Genomic DNA, 17,129 nt, shown 5'->3' with positions numbered 1-17,129 from the left:
GAGAGGTGTTGACATGGAAAGCACCAAGCTGGCTGTTTAAATGACTAGCACACAGCTCAGACACCCATGCATACCAATCTGCCATGCTGATCCTCAATGCTGGGGACCTTCAGGTGTGCATGCTTAGTCCCCTCCTGCACTCCCTGTTGACCCACGACTGCGTGGCCAACCACGACATCAACACCATCATTAAGTTTGCTGACGACACAACAGTGGTAGGCCTGATCACTGACAATGATAAGATAGCCTACAGGGAGGAGGTCAAAGACCTGGCAGTGTGGTGCCAGGACAACAACCTCTCCCTCAATGTGAGCAAGACATAGGAGCTGATCGTGGACTATAGGAAAAGGAGGGCCGAACAGGTCCCCCATTAACATCGATGGGGCTGAAGTGGAGCGGGTCGAGAGTTTCAAGTTTCTTGGTGTCCACATCACCAACAAACTATCATGGTCCAAACACACCAAGACAGTTGTGAATAGGACACGACAACACCTTTTCCCCTTCAGGAGACTTGAAAAGATTTGACATGGGTCCCCAGATCCTCAAAATGTTTTACAGCTGCACCATCGAGCGCATCCTGACCGGTTGCATCACCACCTTGTATGGCAAGTGCTTGGCATCTGACCGTAAGCTGCTACAGAGGGTTGTGCGTACAGCCCAGTACATTACTGGGGACAAGCTTCCTGACATTCAGGACATACACTACCGTTCAAAAGTTTTGGGTCACGTAGAAATGTCCTTGTTTTGTAAAGAAAAAAAAAAGTCCATTAAAATAGCATCAAATTGATCAGAAATACAGTGTAGACATTGTTAATGTTGTAAATGACTATTGTGCTGGAAACGGCTGATTTTTAAAGGAATATCTACATAGGTGTACAGAGGCCCATTATCAGCAATGATCACTCTTGTGTTCCAATGGCACATTGTGTTAGCTAATCCAAGTGTATCATTTTAAAAGGCTAATTGATCATTAGAGAACCCTTTTGCAATTATGTTAGCACAGCTGAAAACTGTTGTCCAGATTAAAGAAGAAATAAAACTGGCCTTCTTTAGACTAGTTGAGTATCTGGTGCATCAGCATTTGTGTGTTCGATTACAGGCTCAAAACGGCCAGAAACAAAGAACTTTCTTCTGAAATCCGTCAGTCTATTCTTGTTCTGAGAAATGAAGGCTATTCCATGCGAAAAATTGCCAAGAAACTGAAGATCTCGTACAACTCTGTGTACTACTCTCTTCACAGAACTGCGCAAACTGGCTCTAACCAGAATAGAAAGAGGAGTGGGAGGCACCGGTGCACAACTGAGCAAGAGGACAAGTATATTAGAGTGTCTAGATCAGACATGGGCAAACTACGGCCCGCGGGCCACATACGGCCCGTTAGGCTTTTTAATCCGGCCCGCCGAACTTGTCCAAATTATAGTAAAAACCTCCTTTTTTTCCCCTTTCCCTGCAATGCCCACGTTTCCCCAATAGATGGCGCACTCAAAACACATTGACCGTTGTTGGAGTGGCGCGTATTTCTCTTTATTTCACTTTAATTTTCACTTCGTTTCACGTCACCATTAAGCGAGAATTGCCACAACAAAACTAACTCCAGACTTTGATGCACTGGCAAAAAAGGGAGACCAACAACACTGTTCCCACTGAAATGGTGAGTTTTTCTGCTGTGTTATGAAAAAATGCATATGGAAAGTTTGGAAGTGCGTCTTTTAATTAAGAGCAATGCGCATTTACGCACAGCAGCGGTACAGTAGCTTTATTAACACGCCGCACATCGCTCTTAATTTAAATTTAAATTTTCAGCTGCAGGTAGGATATTTAATACAGCCTATGTCTGTGTGCTTGGCAACGATACACGTGTACTGTTTGCGCGTGAAGGCGAGGGCGTCCGTGGCGAGTTTGTAGAGCGCGCGGTCAGGACAATCCATCCATGATTTTGCGGAGTTTAACACAAGTAGATATTATTGAGCTTGAGTATTTCGTTGTGTAATAATATGTTTTGAATGTTGAAAGTGATTCCATTTTTCAATAAATGTTGATTTCTTTAACTTTGCACCTTCGATTGAAACTTATTAAAAACAGACGCAATCTTGATAAATCACAGTGCGTATGTTATTTTAATCTATTTACATTTCCTCATCCCGGTATCTGCGAAATAGTATGTAAATGCCATATCTTGCATATTCCTTGAGACAAATTTATTAACTGATAAGGGCTATTTTTCACATTTGAAAGACAGTTAATAAATTGGGTTGTAGTGTTCTTACTGTGCTATGAGGTTTGCACACACTACATTTAATGCTTTAGTATATCCGGCCCAAACACTCCCTCCAAATGCTCCTGGCCCGGCCCCTCTGTCAAATTTTAGAACCCATTGTGGCCCGCGAGTCAAAAAGTTTGCCCACCCCTGGTCTAGATTGAGAAACAGACGCCTCACAAGTCCTCAACTGGCAGCTTCATTAAATAGTACCCGCAAAACACCAGTCCCAACGTCAACAGTGAGGAGGCGACTCCGGGATACTGGCCTTCTAGGTAGAGTTACGAAGACAAAGACAAGGCAGTTGCAACCAAAAATCTCAAATTTGACCAAAGGACACATTTCCACCGGTCTAATGTTCATTGCTCATGTTTCTTGGCCCAAGCAAGTCTCTTCTTATTATTGGGGTCCTTTAGTAGTGGCGTCTTTGCAGCAATTCGACCATGAAGGCCTGATTCACGCAGTCTCCTCTGAACAGTTGATGTTCAGATGTGTCTGTTAATTGAACTCTGTGACGCATTTCTTTGAGGCTGCAATTTCTGAGGCTGGTAAGTCTAATGAACTTATCCTCTGCAGCAGAGGTAACTCTGGGTCTTCCTTTCCTGTGACGGTCCTCATGAGAGCCAGTTTCATCATAGCGCTTGATGATTTTTGCGACTGCACTTGAAGAAACTTTCAAAGTTCTTGAAATGTTCTGAATTGACTGACCTTCATGTCTTAATTAATTAGTGTAGTTCCCAGAATCACCCTTCACTGCATTGAGGAATTTGAAAGATGCATTGATAGTATTTTTAAATTAAAACATACTGAGATGAAGAATTTCTAAATACAGAAATGCTGAGATATTAGAAAAGGTAGATGTGTATTTAACCATGACCCTTAAAAGGGTTAATATGTGACAGTTTGATAAATGAACAAATGATTCTGCGTCATCCACTCAGGTTGTGGTCCTTGTGTTAATTATCAAACATCTAAACACATCTATTCATTTTGGCAGTCTCCATACCATCAAAAGTCAAAAGCATATGTAATTGGATGCTGATGCAGGGCAATATTAATCATAATTTTATTGTTGGTCTCAGTAGTGAACTGGGCAGAGTCTCCCTGTTTGAATCAAGATGGATTAGGCTGAGCAAAAAATAGCAATTTCTTTGTCATGAATGGAAAGTTCTCTAAAGCAGTTTGGAGTGATCTGCCATCAATCACACCAAATTTCTTCTGAGATGGGAAAAAAGCTGGAAAAGCTGTACCACTCCATTACCCGAACAGACTTCACAGTGACTAATGATGTATGACAAAAAAACATTCAAGACTTGCTCAAAGTGTAGCCTGCGTAGATTGCAAACTGCAGTCATAACACATTTTACATTTCAATGTAGAGTACCTCTGAACCTATAACACTAATTCTAAGGGCCAGATAAGTATGTCATAAGGTCACTGTAAAGTAGAATGTGATGGTCATAAATCTCTTTCTTTCATATTTTCCCCGACTTTTCCCCCCCAAAATTGGATTTGTCCTCTTTAGGAACCCATAACACTTAGGACTACATTATCTTTGGTGCAAAGGTACTGCAGGTCATGGAGAAATCATCCCCAAATATTTGGTCAGATTTTAATCCTCCCCGATACAGTCGAGAGAACGCTGTAGTTGCCATAGTCAGTCATTGGTTGACAATGGAAGAGGACATCTCTCCTGAACTTCACTCTGCCAACCACTTGGCTGGAATGTTATGACTTGTTGATTTTAGCATTCGCTTAAAGAGATTGAATGGGATCTTTAAGCACTTACAAATTTGTAACATATTGTACTGTATCATGCGAAATCAATGACTTTGTACACAATTGTGCACCATTTTGGGTGACCGGTTTTGGCTAGTGAGTGCTACTTTCAAAACTATTGGCTGAAATTATACAAAACCTTTATAATACATATTTAACGTTTTGCATCAGCCTGTTGTTTCCTCCTAAAGCTCTGTTCAAAATCCAAAAGAATCCTGCTATTTTGTGGAATATTTGGCAACATAATTCAAACTACAAGTTATCACGAGAAAATAAGATTTCATTAATAATGTTGAACAAGGTCACCTCTTCATAGTTTCAAGACATATCATGATTTGAATAAATGAATAAATTAAACAAAAATGCCTAATTCAGACTTGTTGCTTGACGAGGTGAATTTTTTATGAATGTGAAAAGAAAATCAATGCTTTGATGAGTTTAAAAGGAGCAATACTCTGTTAAATATTAATGAAGAATACTTAATCAAAGGCTACTTATGAATGGCCGTCAAAGGGTATGCAGATTATTCATTGTTAACACATCTTTAAATATTCCACAGTCTGGAGACATAGATTCAAAAGCCATGCTGTACTGACCAATGAATCAACATAAATGCTAATACTAAATAGGTTAGGGCTAGGGGTTTAGGTTGGTTCCTCACCTATCATCTGACTAAAGCTGCACAATCCAGAGTCTCTCAATTGCCAACCATTGCTTGGTTGAGAATGTGAATGGGAGACCACTTTGGAAAAATAAGTTGCTACAAATGTTGTAGAGGTGAGATATCTTCCCTTTGGTCGAAAAAGACTCCAGCTCTAGTGGTCTACATATACTGTACCTATAAGTAACTGCCAAAATAAAGGAAACACCACCATAAAGTGTCTTAATAGGGCGTTGGGCCACCACGAGCCGCCAGAACAGCTTCAATGCACCTTGGCATAGATTCTACAAGTGTGTAGAACTGTATTGGAGGGATGCGACACCATTCTTCCACGAGAAATTCCATCATTTGGTGTTTTGTTGAGGTTGATGGTGAAAAGCACTGTCTCAGGCACCACTCCACAATCTCCAGTTAGTGTTCAATTGGGTTGAAACCGGGTGACTGACACACACACACGCGCACACAAACACACGCTCACACTCACACACCCTTTAAACCCCCTATGTTCCTTTGAGACCCATCTTTCAAAGTCACTGAGATCTCTTCCAGCCATTGTAGCCAAAAGAATGGCCAACTGGGCTTTTTTTTATACATGACCCTAAGCATGATGGGATGTTAATTTCTTAATTAACTCAGTAACCACACCTGTGTGGAAGCACCTGCTTTCAATATACTTTGTATCTCTCACTTACTCAAGTGTTTTCTTTATTTTGGCAGTTACCTGTATTTCTCCAACCCATTGATGATACTATACTTACAAAAATATTTAATTCTTCTGAACTTGAGATGTTGTTTTATCCCACAACAGAGCCTCTCTCTCTGCTGGTGAGCTTTCATGAACTTGGCCCTAAACTGACTCTTAATGCCTCCTTGCAAGATGTGGCTACTTAGTGAAGTGGAATTCTGGAGTATTCCTCATCATTATTCGCGTTGCTGTATTGCACTAAGGCCCCAAAACCTCAGCTGCGTGTCCCCAGAGATGGTCCTAATGTGTCAGATTCCCCTGCCCCCGATGCTAATAGCCTCCATTTCACCAGAGTGTATTTTATAGACTCCAACCCTGCTGAGAAACTTTCACATTCAATTTCAACTTGTGATGGGGGAGTCCTTCTTTGTCCCTGTCCCCATACCCATTTCACGCTATCTCATTCTTGTTCTCTCTCTTTCGTTATCTCTCACGCATGCACACATGTAACCATGTGTAACTCTGTGTTGTTGTTTGTGTCGCACTGCTTTGCTTTATCTTGGCCAGGTCGCAGTTGTAAATGAGAACTTGTTCTCAACTAGCCTACCTGGTTAAATAAAGGTGAAATAAAAAAATATATAATAATATATATATATTTTTTTTTTACATACCCACACAAACGTACACTAGGCAACTAGATACAGTACTGTCAAATCAGTAAGACAATACTGGGAAAATACTTGACAAAATAATCTCTCTAACAATCTTTTTACTAAGTTTGCAATGACATTTTCTCTCATATAAACAAAAGCTTAATTTTCTCAAGCAATTAAGATATTCTGCCGTATATCCGTCTTCTGAGAATGCAACAACCTGAGGAATTGTTGCTAATGATATCCTGTCAGTGGTGCAGCTGTCCAGAATAAATTGTCAAGATCCCGCATAAACAGTAATTCCCCAAACATCAAGACGCACATTACACAAACTTCTGCACACGCTCAAAGTGTTACTCAAAGATGTGAAAAGTTATAGTACTGGTTTAAAAATATATATGGATTTTCTCAAAAGTAATTTACTCTTCCTGTGTGGTTGTTTGGCGTGTTAGCATATTTACCTTACACTTTCATAGAACTTGGTAAATCTACGTAACTTCCTACAAATACTTTAATCAAACTTTCTTGACAAAATAAATAAATAAAATGATATTACTTCAACAATATCATCCATGTCAATCACAACCCCACTTTACACAGAGTGGTAGCTCAACTCCAATTGAAAGACAGTAGTTAATGCCATTTAGACGATTACAATTGCCCAGTAGATAATCATCCACTAAATGTTTCCAGTGACGACAGGTGTGTGAACTCAGCAGGGGATCTGCCATGCCAGAGTATCACACAGTGACCGTATTGACATTAATACAGAATAGCAGCTCCGGTTTCGACAGATATTTGATTGACCATTCCTTTTGTCCCATAATCATGTTATCAAAAAACCTCTTCAGAAAACCTTTTGTGGATCCTTGCCATCACTTCATGAAACTTCATTGTAAATCTGTTGCAAATTAGGGGTGTTTTTTTGTAAAAATGATAATCCACTAGTGACTTTCCCCAGTGGATCTTAGCCGCCTTCATATGATTACCTAACATGTGATTGATGTTCTATGTTGATACATGACTCAAAGGAACTGTCACAAACTTGAAAGTGAAATAATGATATACTTCCCTCAACAATATTATGTCGGCTCCTATTGCTTTCACTCGCAACATAGTCATTTTCTGTGAGTTAACCAGGGTCATCCATCTCTCACGGAGCTTCACGCACTTATTAGTTCTTAATTCCCAAATTTGAAATGTTTAATATCCTGAGATGGATTAAAATGTAGCTTTGTCAGTTTCAATTCCAATGGTCATATTTACTCTATACAGCAGTCACTGACTTTGTTTGAGATTTACAAGACTGAAAGGCACACTCCATATTTATATTTCTGCAAAACAAAGCCCTTCAGTAACCTAGATAGCTAGCTAGTTAACCTAGCTAGTTAGCAGAGCATTACAATACATCAAAACATTACAATCCATTCATTACATAATTCACAAAAAACTAAGTGTGTGCTCTCAGGCCAATACTCCAAAACCACATACAGTACCAGTCAAAAGTTTGGACACCTACTCATTCAAGGGTTTTCCTTTATTTTTACTATTTTCTACATTGCATAATAATAGTGAAGACATAAAAACTATGAAATAACACATATGGAATCATGTAGTAACCAAAAAAGTGTAAAACAAATCAAAATAGATTATATGTTTGAGATTCTTCAAAGTAGTCACTTTTTGCCACTATTTTTTACAGCTTTGCATGCTCTTGGCATTCTCTCAACCAGCTTCATGAGTTAGTCATCTGGAATGCATTTCAATTAACAGGTGGGCCTTGTTAAAAGTTGTGGAATTTATTTTCTTCTTAATGCGTTTGAGCCAATCAGTTGTTTTGTGACAAGGTAGGGGTGGTATACAGAAGATAGCCATATTTGGTAAAAGACCAAGTCTATATTTTGGCAAGAACAGCTCAAATAAGCGAAGAGAAACGACAGTCCATCATTACTTTAAACTTCTTCAGGATCGGTGGGTCCACTGCGGGACGGTTGAGCTAACGTAGGCTAATGTGATTAGCATGAGGTTGTAAGTAACAAGAACATTTCCCAGGACATAGACATATCTGATATTGGTAGAAAGCTTTAATACTTGCTAATCTGCACTGTCCAATTTACAGTCGCTATTACAGGGAAATAATACCATGCTATAGTTTGAGGAGATAGTGCATAGTTTTGAACATGAAAAGTTATTAATAAACAAATTAGACGCATTTGGGCAGTCTTGATACAACATTTTGAACAGAAATGAAATGGTTCATTTGATCAGTCTAAAACTTTGTACATACACTGCTGCCATCTAGTGTCCAAAATCTAAATTGCACCTGGGCTGGAATAATACATTAGGGCCTTTCTCTTGCATTTCAAAGATGATGGTACAAAAAAAATACAAAAAAGTTTTTTTTTCTTTGTTTTATCTTTTACCAGATCTAATGTGTTATATTCTCCTACATTCCTTTCACATTTCCACAAACGTCAAAGTGTTCCCTTTCAAATGGTACCAAGACAATGCATATCCTTACTTCAGGGCCTGAGCTACAGGCAGTTAGATTTGGGTATGTCATTTTAGGCGAAAATTTAAAAAAAGGGGCCATCCTTAAGAGTCTTGTGTGAGACATGAAGACTTGTGTAAGTTCATAGAGCTAATGTGTAGGCGTTAACTCAATGGGCTAAGATGTTTTGAGGCACATGGATGACCCTAGTGCAATAACTACTTGATCACACAAACATAATCTACTGCTACTAATTTCATCACCACCCCACTGATGGTGGGTGCCGTTTAAGATTAGGGAGGAGGATAGTCAGCCTTGTGCAGACTCTGCCATGATGGAAACAGAATCAATGGAGAAACTCTTCTGCTAATGTCCATTGGTGGGTTGCTTTTGGAGTCAGGTACAGGAATGGTTGTTATGTCATAATATCAGGGTTCAGATGGACCTGCAAGCTGTATTGTTAGGGGATCACGGTCAGTCAATGGGCTATCTTCTGTATACCACCCCTACCTTGTCACAGCACAATGATTGGCTCAAACGCATAACTTTTAACAAGGCACACATGTTAATTGAAATGCATTCCAGGTGACTATCTCATGAAGCTGGTTGAGAAAATGCCAAGAGTGTGCAAAGCTGTGATCAAGGCAAAGGGTGGCTACTTCCTCTAATAATCTCAAATATAAAATATATTTTGATTTGTTTATCACTTTTCTGGTTACTACATGATTCCAAATTTGTTTAAAAAAAATATTTGTCACAATGTAGAAAATAGTGAAAATAAAGAAAAACCCTTGAATGAGTAGGTGTGTCAAAACTTTTGACTGGTACTATATATATATATATATATATTATTATTTAACTACATGTACTGTACATGTGAGCGAAAATAGCTGTAAGTATGAATTGTTCTCTGTTAGTTTACTCCAATAAGGGGAGGGGAAAAATACTGCACACAAAACATAATATACTGCTACTAATGCCATCAGCAACTCTACCATTCCTGTGACCAGTCCTACTGTTAATACTTCTACTATTATTACTGCCTCAGGGTCTATACAGTTTGATTAGTGAAGTTGTTTCATTCTACTATACATCTAACATGCAGTAGGCTGTAACAGTGGTGGCAGCAGCAATGGTTCTCGTCAATTGTTTTTCCCTAGCCTTTGGGAGGGTCTGGGTTTTTCCCAAAAGAGACATCATGCCACTGAGCTGGTTTCTGGATATGAGATATATTTCACAAGTCAATCGATGTGGTACAACCCATTTGGGAACCTGGGGATGCTCTCTGCTCATGTTCTTTTTTCCTCCTCCTCCTCCTCCCCTTCACTGTACATACCCAGGGAATAGCCATGATGAGAACACTGAAAGGCGGAATTTGTCAATGTATCAAATATAGGCAACTGAGAATGTAGTGTAGCACAATTACACGTCTCAAAAGATGCAGTGAGGATAACAAGATCTAAACTTTTCTGCATCCCTTTTCTCCTGCTTGACTGAGAGGAACCATATTCTTTAATTTATTGTTTGTACAGTACAACTCAAACATATTATTAGTATCATCATCTTAAAATGTCAAATTTTGTTGGATAAAGTCAATTGACATTAGTAATATTTTGATAATTGTTGTTCAAAAAGACAACATTGTGGTACTTGGTTGCGTTTTGGTGTTAATCAATGTCAAAGAGTTGAAGTAGAGATATAAAAACATCTAACACCCAAACACCTGACCTTTGTTTTGAAACCAGGAAGATCCAATGTGAAGTGACACTTGCCTGCAGCGTTCTCTGGGCTCTGTCCAGTTTGCATCACTCCAAAAGCAGAGCGTCCTCAGGAGACTAGAGGGCAGGGGGACATTGGGAAACAAATTACCCAAGGAGATTTTGTCCTTGAAAACAAACTAGGTGTGTTTTATTGCGAAACTCCTTTTTGTATGATTACTGATTCAGGATGTGGTCTTTCTAATTGTCTGCCATCCATCACATGGCATCAGGAAGCTAAGTACATACTTGTTAATCTGATGCTGTGATGTGCCTGCTTTATCTGTTCCTCATAACCATGCTTCAGACCTTCCTTTCTTCCGCCGACTCTATTATGCAAGTACCCGAATCCCTTATTAGAATCATCCTGTGATAACCTCCACTGTTATGCTTCGAAAGTCATTCCCGCAAATGCAGCTGTTTCTCATAATCACTCCCCTCCTCTACAGCTTATGCAGACCAAGCGTGGAATCTGATAATTATCTTATCCACCGTAGACGTCTTTATGCTCTGCAAGTGTAATATGATATCGCAGGTTCTGGCATCATACTCATTATAATACATCTGTCCCACCACATCTGAAAGTAGGATCATACTTTTTGCCCTTGCTGCTGGAAAGCCACATATATTATCATATCAGCATCATCTGATTATCATTGACAGTAGGCCTGATTCAACGCACAATGAATAATTCATGTTGATTTTATCTATTTTTGGTACAGTATAGTGAAATCTTTGTCATAAGCAGCCATTAAATATTCTCATTAGTTTGTCGTAATGACTGTGAATAGAAAGGAACTGCACTCACTGCACTCTTTGATTGTGTCCAAGGTCACAGCAGGATATAGTTTGACATTTGAAAAATTACTGCTTCCACTTCAAATGAAAACACCTGTATTGTTATCTAGACAATGTTTGCAAAGTTGCAATCATAAAATGATCTAATCAAATTATCATCTTGGAAAAGGATGTTATGATACCAAAAAATGTACATGATATTTCAAATACAGTCTCAGAACATGGATAATGTCTTTCCCTGGAAACTAGGTTCCAGTTTCCATAAATAAGGCCACTTGGTATCTGGTATCTAGAGTTGGTGCGTGCAACACAGTGTGCTACCTACTGGCAGCAGTTGAGAGGCTTGACCCCTCATGTTCATGCATAAACATCCACAAAAAACAACAGTACATAAAGATGACTCTTTTAGATATATTTTGTCTCTCATAATCTTAATTTCCAGAATGTTCCCCAGTTTGCAGTCATCCTCCCTGATGCTTCTCCCATTATAAATGCAGGACTGGCGCTTGCTGGAGCTTTTCTTTCGCTGCCATCCGGCATGGGGGCTTTCTTCAAGCAAAAGAAAACACAGACAGGAAAAAAGCTAAGCTCAAGCTAGAACAAGGATTTATGACTTCCAACATCATTTGCATAATTGTATGCATCTCACACAGTGTGAGTACACACTGCCTGCATAGATGATCAGTTCTTATCTCAAAACGGCACCATAAAGATAAGGGGAAACATGCAGATAAAAAGTAATCTTGGTTCCTGCTGTACATGTCTAATTATTTAGGACCTAACAGATTTTCAACTAATACAATAGCAGCAAATGGACATGTTGCAATCGCGTTATGAAGCCAATAGTTGACAAAGCCTTGGGTTTTAAACCAGAAACGAGAGTAGATACAAACAAGGACATCCCTTTCTTAGTTTATGGTACATTTCTGTCCATAATTTTTCTCTGTCCCATCCCCTGTGGCTTTGACACTGTTTCCACTGCTGAGGGAGGATCTTGAAGGGAGGACACACTCAGCGGCACGGGCAGACACACAGGCAAGACAGGATAACAGGGCACACTTTGCAGTACAGGGTTTGCCAGAGACCCCCAGTGGAGCGTTCAGGGTGAAGTGACTTCACAAAGGTTCCCTTCCCTTTTATTTTGCAGGAATTATTAAAACAGCTAGCTTCTGACAATTCAATTGAAAAACCACCACTGGGTCTGTTTTCCTTCTAACTGGTACGATCCTGCAGTGGGAATGGAACAATAGAGGGAGGGTAAGAAGAAAGGTAACATTTTACAAGGCCTGGAAAGACAGTGGCAGGTTAAGCACTTTTGTCCAGGTAAAGGGTGTAAGGAATGCTCTCTGTTGGGGGAAATGACTCCAAACGGTTCCTCAGTGTATGACTCCCTGTTTTGTGCAACAGTGTCACATCTAGCTGGTCATGCTTTTAACAGGAGTGGCGAACTGGCGATTGTTTGTGTGTGTTGGTAAAGCCTGCCCGCCAATCCCCAATGGAAGCCATTGTGTGTCACATTTGCCCTTTCTGCTCTGTCACAACCCTCTGATGGTATTTGTGTTTTTGGCATATTTCTGAGCGCTGTCCTCCTCATGTGCCCTGTGCCAACTATAGCAGCATGTGACATTCAAAAAGATGTGCAAAATGACAGGGTTTAGCATGTACATATTCTAGTTGTATTCTCCATCCTCTACACAAATTGAGCCATGCAGTTTGGGCATAATCCATTTAAACCTCTTAGATTATCACCCACTGGTAACCAGTGGATTTAACAAAAACTCATCTGAATGGACACACCATTACACATACCATGTAGTATGTATTTGTTGGGGACTGAGAGAAGTAACTTTTTGAAATATTGTTCACAAAAATGTTTTCATGAAAATAAATACTGTTGTTAAACATTTCAAATGGGAGTAATATTTCAATTTGTTCATAGGTATCACGACTCAGAATATATGACCCAGATGCAGACACAGGAGGCGGATAGTACAGTTCTCAGATATTTATTGTAAACACGGGGCAGGCAAAGGGCAGGTCGAGGACAGGCAGGGGTTTGTAATTAGGTCAGAGACAGGCAGGTACAGGACGAAAGGCAAGCTCGGGGTCAGGGCAAGCAGAGTAGTCAGAACCGGGAAAACTAGGTAACAGAACTTGAGCAAAAGGAAGATGGGAAACCATGATGGTAAGACCTGACAAGACAAGACGAACTGTCAACAGACAAACAAAGAACACAGGTATAAATACACAGGGGATAATGGGAAGGTGGGCGACACCTGGAGGGGGGTGGAGACAAGCACAAAGACAGGTGAAACAGATCAGGGTGTGACAATAGGAGAAAGCTCATGAAACGTATACAGGTTATTTGTGTGGGGATAACAGTAAGTAAAACACACTTCTCAGTAAGACTGTTTTAGCCATAATCTGACTTCAATATCCAATGTTTTTTCCACCATCCAAGTCAAGCTTCCATTCTGTTACAGCACATTGCTGCAGGTATTGTTGCCTTGCAGAGGGTTAGGAATCCTGAGAGGCCAAATCCCAGGACTGGGCCTTGCTCCTAGCCAGATGGCTCTCATCAGAGAGAGTGATCATCCCTCTTTACTCTAACAAGCTAGGCCTCAAGCATGGGCCTCACTGTGCTCCTGTTCCCTTCTGTTTTTTTTGTTCCACTAGAGAGGATGTTGTCATATCCACACTACTCCTTGTCAAATTCTTACTCACCACAGCACTACCCGGAACGTGATTTATGTACTATGGTTGTAGTATGTCATTTTATACACAGTGATATTTGTTTGACACTGTACTTGAAATTATCCATCATAAGGGCTACTTAGCATTGTAATTATCATGACATTACAGGTGTCATCATGACAGTCATGACAGCTTGGTGTCAGCTTATGTAACTGACTTTTACATTGTCATGGCAAATTCCATTCATTAGTCTTTTAGGAAGCTAACTTGACAGAAAAAAAACACACAAAAACGTGCAAACAAATTACAACTCTGAAACCCTGAACATGTTTCCCTTTTGCAACTAGCTTTCTTTAAATTATTCAGGGAAAATGCCTTTGCTGACAAAATTTAACATTGTGAATGGACAAACATCCAACTTTCTATTCATTGGTTGCACACATTTTGTGCAACATTTTAAAAACAACTTTTGATAGTGGTATTTTAAGTTATGCAAGTTGCTGTTGCATTGTGCCTGTGTATGTTGGTCTATTGCCCTTTCACCTATGACTACAACAAAGGCTGCTAAAACTCTCTCTCTCATGAACTCCCATACAATGGATACTTACGAGGCAGGGGAAAACAAGGTGCAATTGGCCAAAACCACCTTGCCATAAATGCCACAATGGTGCAGCATGTAGAGAGACAAGAGATTCACGTGATTGCAAGAGCTTCTATTTATTCAAGCTGGCTCCACCAACCAAAACCATTAGCTGTAGCAGCTTTGAGCTGAGACATGCTCCTTGATATGATAGTTCAATCAAGCAATTGCTCCAGGTTCAGACAAGGTCATAGACAACTCAGAGGGCCGGAGTGGAGCTGGCGGAGGCCAGAGGGTATTTGCAGTCCAATTCAAAGTTCAGCATCCCACTTTGAGTGCTTGAAACACTGTGGTTTAGCAGTATATGGGAGTGGGTGAAGGAACTCCCTGCATAAATGTTTCTCTTTATTTCTAATATGTGTGCAAGAGTGGGCTGATGCATACAACATGTGAGGAATGACAAGAGGGGACAGCTGATCAAAGCCATTAGTGTGAATATTCTACGTTTTGTTCCAGAGAGGAAATACTATATCATATCATGAGTTACTTTTAATCATCTTACACCATTGCAAGCCCACCCAATTTAGGGAGCAATTTAACTTGATCCGGTATTGTTAAATTGACATCTGTTGGCTCACATTTGTATCTTGTTGTCTGTGTGTCTGATTGGAGATGATTTACTATCTTGTATGGTATTGTTTTAGTGCATCATTACATGCTCAGCACTGTTCTTTTTTATTAGCTTTGACAAATAGCAAGTAAGGAGTTGATGCTTACTATGTCCCAAAGTTGGTAATTGTACCAACTTTGGGGACCACCGGTCCCGTGTGGCTCAGTTGGTAGAGCATGGCGCTTGCAACGCCAGGGTTGTGGGTTCATTCCCCACGGGGGGACCTAGATGAATATGTATGAACTTTCCAATTTGTAAGTCGCTCTGGATAAGAGCGTCAGCTAAATGACTTAAATGTAAATGTAAATGTAAATGTACTAAGGTAACTCAGCGTGCTGTAATTTTGATCTAACCCATGCAAACATACAAGTCGAATTTCATAGAATTCCTACTGCTCTACAGTGCATTGCAGGCTAATGATGGTGGTCTGTTAATTCTTTATCAGTGAGTACAACGCAGACTCCCAGATAAGCTTGTGATCTGCCATGCATATAACTAGCACCCCGAGCTAGTAGTTGTATAAAAAATCTTTGAGTAATTCTTTGTGAGGATAGCACCAACAACAATCAGATGTTGTTCGGAGATGTGCATTACACTGTGGAAAAACTTGGTGCCCCAATAATTAGATGTTGCGATTTGGATCTATGACTGTTGTAACAAGAACACGTACTCTGAACTCTCTGGCTCTAGATTGTGTGTGCAATGTATGATAACCATTCATACAGAAATGTTCACCACATAACGAACACGTGAATCAGCCGACTTCTCTTGGTTAAAATCGTTGCTTTCATGATTTAGAAAGCCTATCATTTGTGATTGACAGTATTTCTAATGAAAGACACTTCGTACCCCAATTTGCAAAATTGAAGAAGAGTCTTCAAGGTGGAGTGTTTTCAAATAAAACATGAATAGTTGTACATTATGTAACTTTAAAGATAGTAGACACATGCCCATATTCTTGGAAAGGATCTGGAACAAGCTTGGACTCACCGAGGCATAAAAACCAATGTAATCTTCAGAATCTCACAAAGTGATTGGTGAGTGTGTGCCTCACAATTTGTGATAAAGTATACAGTGAATGAAAAGGCCTTCCTGCTTCACTTTTAGACATGAAACAAGACAGGAAGAAAACAAGGCAAAGCTTCTGCCATGTGGGCCATATTGAGCACGCTACCTACATATTTCCAAGCACATTAATTCTAGCAATGCCAAGCCATCTGCTTGGCATTTGTAGACACACATCGAGCAATAATTAATCAGCCAATCCATTGCATCTGAGCTCTCTGTCTCTCAATTTCTGCACTTAAACTCGTAAGCATATTTGTTGTTGCTTTATAAATCAGGAGCCAATTAAGATGCAATTGGAGAGGTATATTATGATAAGCAATTCTTAAGAATGTATTCGTGAGGTGATATAGGATAATGAGCAGTGCCTAACCATCATGAATTAGACAACACAACATAACTCTTTACTACATAGTCCACCAAACAGATGACAATCAAACATGTTCAGTCATATGAGAGCTTGAACTAGGCTACTCATGCAGATGCATTGTTCAGTTAGTCATAAATAAGGTATAAGTCATTGCACATATAAGGATTTAATATCAATATCAAGTTATGCTTTACTTCTGTGTACTCCTGAAAGCATTTTATAATATGGTGTTTATTAAAGAACCAGTGTGTTAAATGATGGTTAAATATAAGTTAGAGACCTTGATTTACTTGCCAAAAGCTTTAAAAACTTCTTAGGGCTAGGCGTCCCGTCAGCTTCCGGTGAAATTGGAGGGCGTGCAATTCAAATAAATAATCATTAAAATTATGTATATTAAACATCTAGGTACATACAAGTGTCTTATATCGGTTAAAAGCTTACATTCTTGTTAATCTAACTGCATTGTCTGATTAACAATAGGCTTTACAGCGAAAGCATGCCATGCGATTGTTTGAGGACGAGGCTCCACATCGAAATATTTTTCAACCAGCACAGGATTCGTAAAATCACAAATAGCGATTAAATATTCACTTACTTTTTGAAAATCTTCCTCTGATTAGCAATCCCAAGGGTCCCAGCTACAACATGCATGGTTGTTTGGTTAGATAA

Source organism: Salvelinus alpinus, chromosome 5, assembly GCF_045679555.1.
Source record: "Salvelinus alpinus chromosome 5, SLU_Salpinus.1, whole genome shotgun sequence".
Taxonomy (NCBI): Eukaryota; Metazoa; Chordata; class Actinopteri; order Salmoniformes; family Salmonidae; genus Salvelinus; species Salvelinus alpinus.
Note: the sequence above shows the minus strand (reverse complement) of the source record.